Source organism: Panthera leo, chromosome D1 (assembly GCF_018350215.1).
Source record: "Panthera leo isolate Ple1 chromosome D1, P.leo_Ple1_pat1.1, whole genome shotgun sequence".
NCBI lineage: Eukaryota > Metazoa > Chordata > Mammalia > Carnivora > Felidae > Panthera > Panthera leo.
This window is the reverse complement of record NC_056688.1, coordinates 79,155,317-79,173,962: the sequence shown is the minus strand read 5'-3', so window position 1 is coordinate 79,173,962 and position 18,646 is coordinate 79,155,317.

Here is an 18,646-nt window from a genome sequence, read left to right as displayed (position 1 = left end):
AATCTTTGGAACCATATATATTTGGGTTCAAATCCAAGATCATTCCTTTAATAATGATCTGTGTGACTGTGTGACTTTGTTAAGTTCTTTTAATTCTCTAAAACCTACATTTCCAGACACTTAAAATGAATTTTACTTTTTATAATGTACTATGTATGATTGAAAATAATAATGTGTATTCTCTAGTTTTTGATGCCAGTTCTATTTGTTCCTTTAATCAAATTGTTAGTTATATTTTAAATTCTAGATTACTATTAATTTTTTAACTTAACTGAAGTTTACAAGTTTGTAAATTTCTTCTAATGTTTCCATACATCTATTCTTTAAATATTTTTTGTTGAAATGTAGTTGACCTATAGCATTATACTAGTTTCAAATAATATAATGATTTAATATTTGTATATATTGTGAAAGGTATTATAAAAACTAACCATATAGTGGGGCACCTGGGTAGCTCAGTTAGTGAAGAATCCAACTCTTGATTTCAGCTCAGGTCATGATCTCACAGTTTGTGAGATCAAGCACCATATCGGGTTTGATGCTGACAGTGTGGAGCTTGCTTGGGATTTTCTCTCTTCCTCTCTCTCTGTCCCTCCTCTTCACCCCCCTTAAAATAAATAAATTAAAAAAAAACTTTTTCTTAAAATTTTACCATATGGGGATAATGGCTGGGAATATAAAAATAGAGCTAACTTGATGGAAGGGAATTTGATAATATATAACTGCATTTGTCCTTTGACACAGAAACTTCATCTCTAAAAACTTATTTAAAAATATATATTCAAAAATATGAAAACAAATATACATAACATGATTTATTCTAGTTCAATTTGTAATAACAAGTGACCATAAAGCAACCCAGTGTCCATGGATAGTTTACTAGTTAAATTAGTCATGGCACATCCTGATCATTTGGCTGTAAAAAGAAGTGAGGAATATCTATGTATTGATATTCAGCATATATATTTTTCATTTTGTTTTTCAGAATATATTTTAAATTAAAAAAGCAAATGAAAAAAAAAAGTATATGTGTGCAATGCTACCATTTACCTAAGAATGTGATGTTGGGCACCTGGGTGGCTCAGTCAGTTAAACATCCAACTCTTGATTTTGGCCCAGGTCATGATCTCATGGGTTAGTGAGTTCAAGCCCTGCGTCAGGTTCTGTGCAGGCGGGACAGAACCTGCCTTGGATTCTCTCTTCCCTTCTCTCTTTGCCCCTCCAGCACTTGTGCTCTCTCCCTCTCTCTCTCTCAAAATAAATACATTTGTAAAAAAAAATGTGATATTATTTTTATCTGTATCTAGCTATATCTATATCTGTATCTACCTATTAAAGGAAGACTAAAACAAAAACAAAAACTTTTGTAAAATGTTGCTTATAACCCACTAATTCCATTCCTACACATATGCCCAGGAGAAAAAAAACCCATCATATTCACAAAAAAACTTGAACATGAGTGTTCATAGTGACATTATTCACAATAGCCAAAGAATGGAAACAACCAAATGTCCATCAACTGATGATTGAGTAAACAAACTATTATAGCCACACAGGGAAATATTATTCAGTTACAAAAAGAACTATGTATTGATTCATGACGTAAAAATGAATGTACCTTCTGTACATTGTGCTAAGTGAAAGAGGTCTATCACAAAAGGCCACATACTGCGTTATTCCATTTATATGAAAAGTCCAGAATGGGCAAGTTCAGAGGGAAAGAAAGTAGATTAGTGATTATCATGAGCTTGCAGTGGGAAGAGAGGGAGAAATGGGGTGTGACTGCTATAATAGGTATGGGGTTTCTTTTGGGAGAGATGAACTATTCTGAAATTAGATAGTAATGATGGTTGGATAACTTGGTAAATATATTAAAAGCCATTGAATTGCACTCTTTAAAAGGGTGAATGTTACAGTATATAGTATATTTTATTTCAATAAAAATTTTAACCTAAAATGAAGATAGTACTGTTTACATTAAGTAGCTGTTCTGTGGATGAGATAATATTCACAAATTAAATAGCAAGATGGTTAATAGGTAGTAGGTGCTTACTCAGTATTAGTTCTCTTTCCCTTATAATGTATGGTAATTATACTTTCACTTGTGATTGTGAACAGCTTTTGATTTTTTTTTTGATCCATCCCTTCTTTGCATCTTAATAGCTCTTTGAGCTTATTACCTATTCTTGGCAGTAAATTGCATATATAATATCCCAAACTGTTAGTCATTTCAGACAATCAGTCAGACGTCTGTCTGCAGGATGCTGTTGCAACAATTAGCTAAATTTGGTGATATGTGCTTGGTATCAAAAGGACTAAAGAGGCTTAAATGAGATGGAAGATCCTCAGATAACATTAAATTGGTACCTAGCTCTATCAAGAATTTAAGTACTGAAAAGCCTGTCTTATGGGTGAATTTTGCATTCGGAATTAAAATTCCTGTTGAAATCATTTTAGTATGGCAATTCTTCACATGTAGTCTGATGGAAGGATAGTGAGAAATAAGGTTGGAATAGTGAGTAGGAGCAACTGGAAATGTCTTCTAAGTTATAACTTATCGTAGTTTATTAAACTAGTGGTTAAATGAATTCTGCTTTTCTCAATTGTCCAAGTTCTCTGAATGAAATTTTGACCCCATTGTACCTATTTCTTCTAGAAAGTGACACCAAAGACCTCCCGCAGGTGAGATAGAAGCTGGAGAAGGGAAGTGAGACTTTGTTTTGTGTTCTGGAAATAAATCCTTTATTAAATATGTGATTTAGAAATACTTTCTCCCAGTTGATGCCTTATCTTCAAACTTTCAAAAAGCAGAAATTATACATTTTGGTGAAGTTCAATTTATCAATTTTTTTTTGTAGATTTTTTTTTTGTGTGTCATATCTAAGAAATATTTCCCTAAGAAGATCTTGAAATTTTTTTCTGTGTTTACTTCTAGAAGTTTGAGTTTTAGCTCTTATATTTAGGTTTTTCATCCATATTTAGTTAATTTTTAAAATTCATACGAAATAGATTGTTCCTTTTTTGAATGTTCATGTCCAATTGTCCAGTAGTCATTTATTTAAAACATTCCTATTTCTTGTCAATCTTGACATCTTTGTCAACAATCAATTCATAATATATTGAGGTTTAATTGTTGAACTTTGTATTTTTTTATTGACTTATGACCACATTCTTCACTAATCTCACACTTACTTGATTGTTCTTAAAATGAGGTAGTGTGAGTCATCCAACCTTGTTTGTTTCGCTTTGTATTGTTATAATTTTGGGAAATTTGAATTCCTTTATTTTCCATATAAATTTTAGAATCAGCTTGATAACTTCTACAAAAACTTCTACTGAAATTTCAATTAGGTTAGGGTCATATTTATAGATCATCTTGAGAAAAATTCACATATTAATGACATGAACTATTTTGATCCATAAATATGGTATATCTCTCCATATATGAAAGCATGATGGAGTCATTGGTAATACTTAGGTTGTTGGCTTGGGTGTTATGTTCTTGGCCTACCAAGTATCCCTGTTTTCCTTTGTTGCTTACATTACATGGACTTTGTTTCAGTTAGTAATGTGCCCAACTAAAGACCTGATTTCCAAGTCCCCTATATAAGCAGCTATAGCCAATTGGCAAAATTTTGGTCAGAAGGATATATTTAGTGTCTAGGTGTGGCTTCTGGAAAAATTCTAGCTTTACTACTTAAAGGAGGAGGAAGAGAAGGAGAAGAAGTAGAAGGGAAAGAATAGGACAGAAGCAGTCATCAGGCCTCTTCCTCTTTGCTTTCTGGATCTGCTTCCCTTCCCTTGATGAGAATACTGAATGCTTGGTTGTTACCAATTAACATGACATTTTGAAGATTAAGTCAACATATTAAAAATGGTAAAAAGGGTGTTCCTGGGTGGCTCAGTTGGTTGAGTGTCTGACTTCAGCTCAGGTCATGATCTCACGGTTCGTGGGTCTAAGCCCCGCATTGGGCTCTGTGCTGACAGGTCAGAGCCTGGAGCCTTCTTCGGATTCTGTGTCTCCTTCTCTTTCTGCCCCTCCCCACCTCATGCTCTGTCACTATCTCTCCTTTTCTCAAAAATAAATAAACATTAAAACAATAAAAAATAGATTAAAAAAAATCTAGGTTTCCAATAAGATTAGTAAGCCATTGTCTGAAAGTTAGTTCCCGTATTATTAATTTTTGCTTTATGAAGCCCCTAAACCTCCATTTGTCTGAGTATTTGTGGGAAGATAATCTGTAACTTATTAACCAAAATATTTCTACAGAAGTGGGTGTACATTCACAGATATGTGGAAGAAAGAAAAAAGAATAAATGCCTAACATCATTCTATAATCCATACCAGAGTAGGTGTAAATATCTTATTCATGGAAGTGTAATTTAGAAAAAAAGAAGAGGAACATCTAGGTAGTTCAGTCAGTTGAGCACCACCGCCCCCCCCCCCAACTCTTGATTTCAGCTAAGGTCATGATCTCTTGCTTTGTGAGTCCAACCCCTCATTGGGCTCTGTACTGAGTGTGGAACCTGCTTGGGATTCTCTCTCTCCCTCTGCCCCTCTCCTTCTCCTGGATTCTCTCTCTCTCTCTCTCTCTCTCAAAATAAACAACTAAAGAAGCTTTTAAAAAGAAAGAAAGAAAAAAAAAGAACATATATCTGCTGCTTTAATTTTAGTGAAGTAAATAGGAGTACTGTTGTTATACATAAGTTTTATACCTTTTGTGCTAGATGTATTTTTGTTAAAGATTAAATGATTAATGATTAAAGGGGCGCCTGGTTGGCTCAAACGGTTAAGCATCTGACTTCACCTAGGTCATGATCTCGCGGTTTGTGAGTTCAAGCCTCACATCTGGCTCTGTGCTAACAGCTCAGAGCCTGCAGCCTGCTTCAGATTCTGTGTCTTCCTCTCTCTCTGCCTCTCATGCTCATGTTCTGTCTCTCTCTGTCTCTCAATAATAAACATTAAGAAAAATTTTAAAAAAGATTAAATGATTGAAAATTACTACATTATACTTTGGAGATAATGGAATGGTGTCTAATTTGTCATTTTGGTTGAATCACTTTCATGTATAGGTCTTATATTCCTTGGAAGAAGAAATTATATACCTAGCACACATCTGTTTTCTACCTATTATTGAGTCCTGTAAATATAGAGTTCATTGTAAATCAGTAATATCTGTGCCTTAAAATTCAATACTTTATTTTTTTCATAATATGTAAATCTTAGCTATACACTTTTGGATACATGCTGAAGTCACTTTTATACCCTTCCCAGCATCCTGTCTATTACTTCATACTTTCAAAGTAAGATGTAATTTCCCTTACAAAATTTGGGTTCTAAGAAATAAATTTTAGGTTTTGCAAACTTGAATAAGATTTTTTAAAAATATTTTTAATGTCTTTATTTTTGAGAGACAGAGAGTGAGCAGGGAAGGGGCAGAGAGAGAGAGGGAGACACAGAAGTCCAAAGTAGGCTCCAGGCTCCGAGCTGTCAGCACAGAGCCCGACATGGGGCTTGAACTCACAAGCCATGAGATCATGATCTGAGTTGAAGTCAGATGCTTAACCAACTGAGCCATCCAGATGCCCCAAATAAGATTTTTTAATAGAGAAAATTAAACAACAATTTTAGAGGTAACAGTAGAGTGACAGACACAAAAAAATCAGTGAAGTAATATCAAATTATTTCTAAGAATTCTATGTGCAAAATGTATTCTCTCATCTCAGTTATTGGAAATTAAATACAATCATCATCTGGATATCCAATTAAGTGAAGGTGATGCTAACATAATCTAACTGTAATTCATGTTTGATACCAAGTTAAAAGTGATATATTATCCCATTATATTTAGTTTTTTAATTTTTTAGTTTGGCTTAGGTTATAGTAACATGAATCTTTTTAGTCTAGAACGACTTCTTGGTTATTATTGCCCTTTGAAATACTTCTCATTGTGTAGTGCTAAGCTCCTATGCTGTGAAAACTTTCCTCATCTCCCAAGCCACAATCGTCTGTTTTTTCTTTATTACTTCCATAGGCTGTGGCTATATTTCTGCCATCCCCTTACTGCATTCTGCCTCATGCAATACTTAATCATGCATAAATCTGTGTTTCTCATTAGGAAGTATGTTACTTTAAGATAGCAATATGGCCTTCTTCCTTTTCTGCCTTTCATTTCTCCTTCCTTTCTTCCTTTTCTTATTAATAATTATAGCTAAGAGAACTTGATAGACTTTATTTTCTACTAAATCTACCATTGTGCATGGTACAAATAAACATCACATACAACTATATGAATCACTTAATATTCTCGAAAGCATCATTATTTTGAATGATATTTCATAATAGAATAAATAAAGTAAAAAATAAATTATGTTATGGATTTCAGAACCAATTTTCATAGCTAGAGAGAACATAATTATAGAATTGAGATTAAAACCTACAGTATCCAAATTTAATTGGAAATATCACTTGAGACTCAACATTTATTTCTTCGAACACTTTTCAATGAGACGGTCTGGATACAATATTGTTCCAGTAGAAATGAGTGCCTCTAACCTCACAATTGTCTCTTCTAATCCCTTACCTTAAAAGAAACCAGAATTTCTTAGAGATGTGTCCAATTTTATACATGACTCTTCCCACAGTTCTATTTCAAAGGTGACTTCCTAGTGTAAATCTTTACCTTGATTTTATATCGTTAAGCTCTAAGTATCTGTGGATTTTTTGTTATTGTTTTTTTGTTTTTGTTTTTGTTTTTTATGGTCTTCCTGCTCTGTTTTAATGTTTCTTTAACTATAGAACTGAGTCAGGTGCTAAATTATCTTGAGTTCTGACAAAAAAAATCAGGTGGTGCATGGTGCAGAAGTTTCTGCCTTTATGGCTTTTGAATGAATAATCAGTTAATAATCAGATGAGCAAATCATTTTTCCACCACTTAGGTATAGAAAGAGAGCTTTCAGGATGTCGAATTTCCTGTTGAAAGCATCCGTCTCTTTTCTAATGTTAGTGTTTGAAAGGACTTCAGCCCATGGATCCCATACCACATGGACCCTGAGGGAAGTATGACGCAGGGAAATTGGGCAATTTCTCCCTGGAGTAAACTCTGGGTACAGGCACACATAGTTTCTCACAAGGGACTTACTGCCTTCTGTAGGCTAAGTCTCCATCAAGGAAGCACAAAATGTTAATCTTCACCTAAGGAAGATTTCCTTTGCCTAAGGAAAGGCAAATCTCTGTGGCTGGTCTGCCTTTTTTGTAAACCTAAAGAACACAGTTGCTTTTTTTTTTTTTTTTTTTTTTTTTTAGTGTTTATTTATTTTGAGAGAGAGAGCGAGCCCACATGTGTAAGCGGGGAAAGGGCAGAGGGACAGGGAGAAAGAGAAACCCAAGCAGGTTCTGTGCTTTCAGTACAGAGATCCATGAACCATAGGATCCTGACCTGAGCCAAAATCAAGAGTTAGATGCTTAACCAACTGAGCCACCCAGGCACCCCAAGAACATAGTTTCATATTTGTTCACAGTTTGCCAACTCCAGGCACCTAGGAAGAATCCTAAGCATGTGATTAATGCTTTTAGTTTATTCCACCAATGTGCCTGTCCCCATTCTCAGTCCCCACTCTCTGTGGTTTAATGACAAAGTGAAACAGAGTGAGACTGTGAAAAACATAAATTCAAACCAGGATTTTTCAAGAGTTCTGCAGATACTTGTTGAAATTGTGTAGGTTTTCCTTCATCACATGCAATATAGACATACATTACACACTTATTACTATTTTTGTGAATGTTGTGTTTGAAAATTGCTGATCATTGCTCTATAGGAATAATGGCAAAAGCACACATATGTGAATCCACTCTTGAGTGCCAGTCACGGATTGATCCAAGGGAAAATAGCAGACGACTGTCTAGATTTTAAATGAACTCTCTTTACCTGGCTTTAATCTGGCAGGCAACTTCCTGAGGCTCTAGCGAAGTGAAACGGAGATAAATCAGTCATGACTAAAGAAGTAATCTTAGTTAAAACTAATGAGGAAGCTAATTGGAGTCATTTATCTTCATGTCAGGTTCATTATTATACTATGGTTCTTCTTTGCGTTAAAGTGGTCAAAGTGTCCATGTGAATAAACAAACAGGTTCTTGCATTGTTGAAATAAGGAGATTAAAATGGGGCTTAGAGTTTGTTAAGAAGTCCCTTGGTTTTTCACTCTTTCCAGTGAAACTTTGTATTTCTATATACGTTCCCTTCAGTATATAATTGACCTACTTGGGTTATATGACTTTGTGGAGCCATTTCTGCATCACAGGACTGTTAAAATCATTCTACTCCTATTGAAGGAGTTTATTAGTATTTGAATGCATATTATGAGATCAAATTTAAATTTGGTATGTTTTGTTTCAGACTTTTATTATACATCAAGATAAATGTTTAAAACATTTGTTTATTTAAAAAAAGCTCATTCCCTCAAATATCCCATACGTGTACTTTCATAAATGAAATATCTTCCCTATATTTTTTTGCCACAGTTTGTTAAAAAAAGAAACTTTTGCAGATCATCTAGGGTGGTAGCTTTCAATCTTAGATGTACATTTGAATCAGTCAATCTGGAAAGTTTTTGTTTTTAATTGGAACTCAGGTGTGCAGATGGATTAGTGATATCCTTGGTAGTAGATACACGGTTATCTTTGGCCCACATTTATGTGTTTACTTTGCTAATATAATGAGTATTACTAAACTCACTATTCAATCCCTTACTTACTACTACATATTTATATAGGCCTTTCCTATCCTAAGTCCCTTTCTCCTCCACAGATGAAAGCACTATTCTGTTTATGTACTAGTCACACATGTATACATTTTATGCGTAAACAATGAATTTTTTTCTGTGCTTTTGAACTATATAAAAAAAGACATTTCTTTATATTTTCCTCACTCATTAGATCACTAAAATGCATTCACGTTATGCATATAGGAATTAATTTTCACTGGCATAAGGTATTTCATTTTCTTTTCTCTTAATTTTAAATATTTTCTTGCTATCTTCTTTTTTTCCCGTACTAAGTAGTGCTACTATGAACATTCTTTTTTTTTAATGTTTATTTATTTCTGAGACAGAGAGAGCTAGAGCATGAGTGGGGGAGGGGTAGAGAGAGAGGGAGACACAGAATCCAAAGCAGGCTTCAGGCTCTGAGCTGTCAGTACAGAGCCCGACATGCGGCTCGAACCCACAAACTGTGAGATCATGACCTGAGCTGAAGTCGGTCGCTCAACCAACTGAGCCACCCAGGCACCCCAAACATTCTTCAATATATCTCCTCTTTACAACTTTAATTTGGGAATATACTCAGGAGTTGAAATGCTTCTCACTGGGAAAACTTCTTTGACACCAGAAGAGCCACGGTAGGGTGAGTGGAATCCAGAATAGTTGATAGAAGTATATAATGAGTATCAGTTGCAATTTCAGGATAAACTACAGTAGTCAGAGATAGCTCATCTTTCTAAACTACCTACTGTAAATTTTGCCCCCGGAATTATGAGTACATGTCATCTCAAAAATGTCTTGGCAGGACACAGTGTACCTAATGTGAGATGGGAGATGTACGTGCATTGGAAAGATGTTAAAGGTGGACGATAGCAGGTGTGACTGTCCTCACAGGACTGCTCTTCAGTTACATTTTTCTATACATACAAAGATCTAGAAGTGCCTGAGTTCATACTAACCTGGAGAGGTTCTGGTGAAGAATAAAACTTAGTTCACATGTCCCCAGTAGAGACCAAGGGTATGACAGAATTGACCCCTAGAAATCCCAAGCATGATGAAGCTGAGGCTGAGTTTTTGCTTGAAATAGCTTTCGTTTTCAAGTTTTTGCTTGAAATAACACCTCTGGTTAAGTTCCTCTCCTCTCTTCTGCTTCCCGCACTCTTATAATGGTTTCTTATGAGAGCACTCCCTCAATAAATTACTGTCATTTGAGTCCTCACCCTATGGCCAGCTTCTGATGAACTTGATGGATAGAAACATGCTAAAGAAATGATCTAGAAACTCCATGACCTAAATTTTCAAAGCTTAGAATTGAGTGGTAAAAAATAATTCCACTTTGCTCTTTAAGTTCTATGAAAGTTTGATATCAGACTTCTGGCTTTCAGAACTGTGAGGAATAAATTTCTCTTGTCTTAAAGCACCAAGTTTTTGTGGTAAAATTTGTTATGGTGATGCTGGGAAACTAATTTAGTTACCTAAACATAATAGAATATTGTACAATTAGTAAATATATTATTCTAAAGAACAGAAACAAATGTTATGGGATAATATTAAAGAATAATGAGGCTGAATGTGATTACCAAAACGGTGACATAGGTTGTTCCTGAATTTGTTCCTCCTCACAAGAACAATGGACATCTATTCGAAAACAAGGCACCACTGAGAGAATCCTAGAGCTTAGGGATGAGGCTGAAGCATCCCCTTATACCTCAGAGACCAAGAGAGGTCACAATAGAAAGCTAAGAGAAACAGTTACACATTGACCACATTTCTCCAGTGCAGCACCATGTGGAGAGGTCTCCCTGAACTTCGAGTACCTTCAGTGGGAAATAGAACTCAGGAGATACATCCAGGTACCCCTTTTCAGCATTGTGGGTCACTTTGTGGGAACCCCTACTTTGATATTTCACCATGGGAATTGCAAGGGAATCTGTGGGGCAGATTTCATTGGGAATCTGACTACAACAGAGAAAGCAAGGGGGGACTTGTAATAACCAGTACATAGATCTCTGCAGACCAGGCTGATAGCTGCAGTATCTAAGTAGTAGTCCCAAACAGCAGTTTTTCTCATCTGCAAAACTGACAGACTCCAATCAGGGAACTCAGCAAGGTACAGAATAACCTGATTAAGATCCTGAAACAAGGAGTTTTGCTGGCCCTAGAGCTCTATTTGCTCATGCCTTGGTAAGGTGCTGAGTCACTCCTTCCCTCCTGTCAAGAATGTCTTCCAGCTCTACCTGATCAGAGGGGCTCATGACCATGCCTGTGTGCAACCTAGCAGTGCTCAAGCTGGTCAAAGAAGTGGGCAGGCAGAGTTGATCACCCACCAAACAAAGTCAATACTAGGCATAGAAGCTTCCTGTATTACATGCATGCAGGAGGTCCAAGGCTGAGGGTAGCTCCCAGCCCCTTCCAACTAGAGAGACTGGGAAATTAAAAGTAGCTTAGAGTGCTTTCTCCTCTTTCCATTCAGGCAGGGAGGACTGTGACATTACCTTACCTGGGGTGGAGAGTATATTCTGGCCCCCTTTGACCAGAAAGGCTGGTGAAAACACTTGAAATTTGTGCAGCTAAGTGAGGCTCTAGTGAAGAGAAGGACAGACAGCTGATAGTTTGCAGAGCAAAGACAGTGGCCGTGTTCAGCCAATGAACTTGCGGTATGGATATTTTACTTCTATTTAAAAACTTCCTTTAGTGTCTCTTGTAAGGTAGGTCTGGTGGTAATGAACTGCCTCAGTTTTATTCCCAAATGTCTTTATCCCTCATTTGTTTCTGAAGGACAGTTTTTCTGGGTATAGAATCTGTAGGTAACAATGATTTTCTTTCTTTTCTTTTCTTTCTTTCTTTCTTTCTTTCTTTCTTTCTTTCTTTCTTTCTTTCTTTCTTTCCTTCCTTCCTTCCTTCCTTCCTTCCTTCCTTCCTTCTCTCTTTTTTTTTGAGAGAGAGAGAGAGAGAGAGAGATTGAGATTGAGAGAGAGAACACAGGAATGGGGAGGGACAGAAGGAGAGAGGGAGGGAGAGAATCCCAAGCAGGTTCCAGGCCCAGTACAGAGCCCAACACCCAGGCCCAGTACAGAGCCCAATCTCATGACCATGAGATCATGACCTAACCCAAAATCAAGAGTCAGATGCTTAACCAAATAAGGCCTCCAGGCTCCCCCAACAATAATTTACTTTCAATATTTTAAATGTCATCCCATTCTCTCCTGGCCTGAAAAGTTTCTGTTGAGAAATTTGCCAAGGGGTACAATTGATTGTTACATAATATATAACCATAACAATGTTTGTGAATGCATTAAAAGAATTGTGCTTATAGCTTGTTACTTATAATGCAGTGTAACCTCTCCTTTTCTCACTAATACAATCTCCAATAACACAACAGGGAAATTGAGAAAGTGTTTTAAAACTGAAAACAATAAAGATATCTTACATGATTAAATTAAATGGATAGAAACCTAAATCACAAGTGTTCTTATGCTCCAGATGCATACAGATTAATTTTCTGGTAAATAGTATAAAAAGTCAATTCATTCCATATGTTATAGTTTTTCTGAATCCAGGTTGACCGTGTCCCAGGACATGCATTTGTCTATTTTCCAATCCTACTATGACATGTAGTCGGATCACCAGGAGTATTATATGACTTCACTGAATACTAGTGGTACTTCTTCATTTCATTGATTTATGTATGTATTAATTCTTTTTATTGTTCACCAAACAAATATTTATTATGGATATATCATGTACCAGATACTATTCTAGACAATCAGAATACAATAATAACAAAGCTAATTGCCATTCACTGAGGACCCTAATTGTGCCAGATAGTGCTAAGAGTATTTTATTTATATAATTTAATAGAAATAGTGAGATGTCTGATGATTCTATTTCTTTAGGTAAGAAAACTGAGAGTCTAAGAGGTTAAGTGAATTGCATGAGATAAGGGGCAGAATTGGGATTCCAACTGTTGTTCAAACACAAAGTACACCCATGTTTGCTTATGCACATGTCCCAGTGTACTCATGATTATTCTGTTTTACAACTTTTGCCCTAATATAATTACTAATAGTGCCCTATCCCTCTCAAATGTGTCCTTATTTCTGAAGATAACTGATATTGTCACCGTAATATTGTTACATTGTGACTTATGGTCTTTGGTCAGAGTGTAGGCAAGAAGAGCGCCTACGTGTGTTAAGATATCTTGAGATGATCAGTGTGGAAATGAAACTGCACGTCCAATAAATCTTCCTAACTCTTTATTATTCTGTGTGGCAGACTGTCTTATAAAAGCTTGCTTTACAAAACTATACTGCAGTTAGTTGGAAAAAAATTTACTCATGTTAATATTTAGTGACAATTGATACCTGAAAGGCTCAAAATTGTGGTATTTTATGTTTTGGAAGGCACACCACTGTAGTTCAGTGTTGAATTATGGAAGCCTCTTTTTTCTCCATCACTGGATTATGTAAGTGTTCCCATAACCATGAGCACAGATAGTAGTGGGAAATACAGAGAATATTGACGGCATAGTGGAATATCCCTCAATAAATAAGCACAATCAATCTCATAAAAATTTCAATAAGACAGACAGTTCTGTGAAAACTTCTTTTGTTGCTACACACATCAGTTTAGGGTGTTCAGTTTTTCAGGCTGTGAATCAATTATGTAGTAATACCTTGGAATTAATGGGTGTTTCGAGGACAGTATAAAATTTACATAGATGTGACTTTCAGATACTAGAATATATTTTATTTCGAAGTAAATTCGATAGCTACCTTATCATTTTTGAACAACAGAATGAGGGAACAAATCTAATAAAGGGGCCATAATCAAGGAATAAGATTCAAAGACCTTCAACTGCACTTGAACATATTTTGATGGTAAGATGTTGGACCTCCAGCCTAAGTCTAATACCATCATATATGATACTTTGTGAGATATCTGGGGGAGAAAGAATGAGGGAATTTTGCATGTGTAGAGGTGATAAACTATTGTGGCCAGAGGTCAGCCTGTAGCAAATATATTTCCCAGGAAAGTTCACGAAAATATATTTTATCCTACATATGCTTCTTAAAATGTGATATTGTTATTCCTCCATTGATTGTTGAGGTGTTTCTTTTTTTCCTTTTAACATGGGTAAGCCTGTGACTAAAATAAAATTAACTGCTAAGATTAAACCCAAAAAAGGGTAATAAAATTTATGATTGGCTTCTTGAGATGTCTCAGGAAGAATCCAGATACTAAGCTGTTATGAAGGCAAGGAGGTACATCAAAAAGACACGTCAAGATGTTTTGTTTGCAATCCCAGTTGAAGTTTCAGTCAACAACAAGCATTAACTACCAGACATATGAGCGACCAAGCCCCAAGGTGATTTCATTCTCAACATTCAAGCTACCTTAGCTGATATTCAGTTGCAGGGAGAAAAAAAAAAAAAGGCTGTTCTACTGAGACCTGCCCAATTTGTAGATTTATGAGCAAAATATTATCATTGTTGTAAACCACTACGTTTTGGGTTGGTATGATATGCAGTAATGGGTAATTGACAAAGATGGTAGGAGCAAAAATATCTAGCTAATAATAATGAAAAGATATGCTAGAAATTAAACAGAACATTTTGATGTGATCAATTTGTCAGTTCTTCAGTATGAAAGCTCCTTGGTAGAATAGTAAAATACATACTCTTTGCTTTAAACATAAGCTAAGTTCCTTTGGAATTTTGGAATAAGAGCTCCCTTGCTCACAAGACAACTGCAGTCATCACTCAATATTATTGTTCAACTATCTGTTGATTAGTAGTAATCATTGGTAATATTTTAAACACATTATTGACGGACTGTTGTAATAAACATAATTCAAAGATGGGTAAACATTTGGAAGTACATGGTGACATCCAAATCCAATCCTTTGGTCACCATACATAATAGAAAAAACACAATACACCCTATCATTTGGCAAAAAGAGTAGAGACCATTCTGGAGGAGCCTGGGGAAGAGACTGATTAAAGAGAAAATGAATGATCACGCCATTTCAAATGCTGACAGAGGAAAACAATGCTAAAGAAGTTGAGTATATTTCCAGGACCAAAATAGGACAGTTTTTTGAGGCTGGTTTGTGACTATAAAACAGTTGTCATCACATAGTAGATGCCTTATCTCAAAATATAGTTTACCTTTTTCTTTATGTGCATTCCAGAAGGTAATATCTTATCTTTGAATTGAATTGAATAATCCTGACCAATGGCCCATACTGGCTTTGATTTCAGGCTGCAAATATTTGCCAATGCATCCGTCTTCCAGTACACATGTCCCGATAAATGAGAGAGCCCTTCTCCCTTAATGATGAAAAATAATCTCATTACTAAGAGGTCCTTTGAGTTTCAGGCTGAGCACCCCTCCACTGAGCTGTAGCCTTGGACTCAGACTTTGAACCATACCCCTAAGTTGAATAAATGCTATACCTGTCCAGGAGCTAAAACACTCAGCCAAGGATATCTTATATGCGGTGGATTGCATGAGGTATACCTCTCTCCACTAATTAAAGTACAATAAAATTATTTTTATACATGTAACTAATAAAAACACTTGAAAGTTGGTTCTGTTGCTAAAAAGCAATCCTAATACAATTTATATGCATACATCCTATGAATATTAAGAAGATGATTAACTGAGAGTAAACAGACTGATAATATAAAAAACAAATACAAAGTTAAATTTAAAAAAATTTGTTAATGTTTATTTTATTTTTGAGAGAGAGAAAGAGAGAGAGAGAGAGAGAGAGAGAGAGAGAAAGCGTGGGTATTGGGGGTGCAGAGAGAGAGAGAGGGAGACACAGAGTCCAAAACAGGTCCGGGCTCTGATCTGTCAGCAGAGAGCCTGATACAAGACTTGAATCCACAAACCATGAGATCATGACCTGAGCCGAAGTCAGACACTTAACTAACTGAACAACCCAGGTGCCCCAATACAAAATTAAATTAAAGAGACCCATGGGCAGACTCTTTGATAAACCCTAAACAACAAGAAAAAAAAGTAAAGAAGGGAGAAAAAAATGTATACAATAATTCTGTATGTTTGTAGTAGGAAGATCAGCTTATGAAGTTGATTTTCTGGTGCTAGTTGGCTGTATCACCTTTGTCATACTTTTATACTTTCTGTGATTCTGGGTTTTTTCCACCTTCTACTGAGAAAATTATCTAATTATCTATCCTGAGTAATCTATTCGGATTGCTATGGGAGAAGAAAAATAAATGTCAACAGGCTTTGAAATGGCAAGAATAATATAACATACAGAGTAATAATAGCTAGTTATCTTACCTGACTGGCTCAACTGAAAGATAATACATATTAACAAAGAGGAGATAAGATCTCACCCAAACTGCGTCATTATCACATGTATCAGCAACATCATCTCAGTTAGGAATTGTCTTAAATTTGTTTTCCTTCTATAGTAAATTAGTAAATACTATCTTATTTTAGTTTTTACCTCTTCTGGTTTATCTCCTTGCCTCATTTCTCTCTTTCCTCTGTCTCTAGATGCAGATTATTAAGGGGAGATAAATACATTTAAAGAAAAATCCAAAAAAAAATGCATAACTACTTTTAACATGCAAAAAGCAAATCATTATGTAAATATAGTAAATAATATATCCAAGAAATGTAATTTTACATGGAAGTCAAAATGACCTGATAAAGTAATAATACTAATTTTGTATTGTATATCATAATCTAAACCTTTGCATTGTAAAATGCGGTTGCAATGTGGTCTTTATAGAATGATTCAAATGCATTGTTTAAAAATAATATATGTAATAATTACTGTATATTTTTAAATATTAAGTTTTTATTTATTTATTGTGAGAGAGAGAGCACAAGCTTGAGTGGCAGAGGAGTAGAGAGATGGGAAGAGAAAGAATCCCAAGCAGACTCTGCATCATCAGCATCAAGCCTGATATGGGGCTCGAACTCACAAACCGTGAGATCATGAGCCAAAATCAAAAGTCAGACGTTTAATCGACTGAGCCACCCAGCCGCCCCAAACACATTTAATTATAGAAAAAATCAACAAATAAGTAAGTGCTGTTGTTATTACCGATTACTCTGTCAAAAGAAATACTGATTTAGAGGAATATCATTGTCTCTTAAGTAGATCATCACTTAAATACTCATCCTTTTAATCTTTTATTTATTTATTCATTTTGTTTTCATTTTTGTTTGGCTTTCTTTTTGCCTCTCTCTCAAATGCAGTTCCTTTAAGTGTTTTCTAGAAGTAGGTTTCCTGGTAAACAGTCATCTTTGCAGCCTTCTCTGAGATGAATACCCCTCCCAACCATCTTTTCAGAGAGCTGGCTCTCTCCAGGGGCACAAATTTGCTTTAAGGTTCTCCACAGAAAACAACGCCTGAGTGGGCTCTCAATTGCCATTTCCTAGACAGCACTGCTATGATTTTTGGTTTCAAATATAAAGAATAGAGCTCAGATGTGAATTCAGATTTGTTTCATTCTAGATTCTACCATCTTAACCACTGGGCTGTCCTGCCCTTCAGGTGATACTGTAAGATTACACCTTGATTATTGTACCTCACACCATACTACTTCCTACTTCTGTGCATTTAACCATTCTCAGCCTGGGATGACTTTAAATCTCCTCTACCCCATTAGTTCCCACTTGTCCTCTGAAACTGGGTATATCAACCATTCCCTCCAGAAAGGCTTCCCTGAATCCTCAATCTGATTAGGGGAGGTTTCCGACATTGTGTTTTCAAGGGCCCACAAGAACCCAGCACATGTCTAAATGATCTCTCACCATAGGGTAGCTGTCACAAACCTCAAAGGTCTATCTTTATGTTCTTGTCATCTACAATTGCAATATACTCTAAATTAGGGAATATGTCCCGTTTATCTCTTTTCCCACAGTAAGCACTCAATACATGCTACATGAATGCATTCAGCTGCTGTAAATCATTTCTCCCCTGTGGGACATTATCTTTTTTGTTCTAGGGTCTATATAATGTCTTATCTTACACAGTTTAAGTTCCATATGACAACGGTAGTATAAAAACTGCTTTTCCAAATGAACTTTTATTTTTTAATTTTTCTAATATTTACTTATTTTTTGAGAGAGAGAGAGAGCAAGTAGGGGAGGAACAGAGAGAGAGGGAGACACAGAATCCAAAGCAGGCTCCAGGCTCTGAGCTGTCAGTACAGAGCCTGACGCTGGGCTTGAACTCATGAACTGCAAGTTCATGACCTGAGCTGAAGTCGGTTGGTCAACCGACTGAGCCACCCAGGCGCCCCCCAAATGAACTTTTAAAACTTTAAAAGTTTTAGTAGGATGTTCACACAGATTTCTATCTTTATTATTGTTTTTCTGAATCAGGTTAGTTAGTTTTTTCAATGACTTAGCTGTTGTTTTCAAGTTCTCCCCAGCTGTCCAAATGAGTCATTGTAGATTTCTTTACACTTAAGTGCATTTTGTGGAAGTCTGAGCAATGCCACTTTTTTCCACATGCATAATGGTTGCTTTGCATTAGCTATTTTAGACATCTTTTCTAATGTTCAACAATGCCATCCAATTGCTTATTAAACTACATGTATAAGAATGTTTCTTTTTACCACTTCTTTCTTAAAAAATCTATGTATATTTTCCAGGAAAATGTAAAACTTTTCTTTTTTTGAAACTTTAAAGGTAAGTGCAGAATCAAATTAATGTCTTCAAATCTTAGAAACCTTTAGTGGCCTTAAAATATTTAATAGACTGAGTCCAAAGCTCATGCTTAATATTTAATTTTCTTCCCTCTCCTGATTTAACCTCCTGTGTAGCCTTAACTTATTCCATTTATTCAAGCCTACCCCACACTAGAATCAAAATGGTTTAATTCAAATGCCCTCAA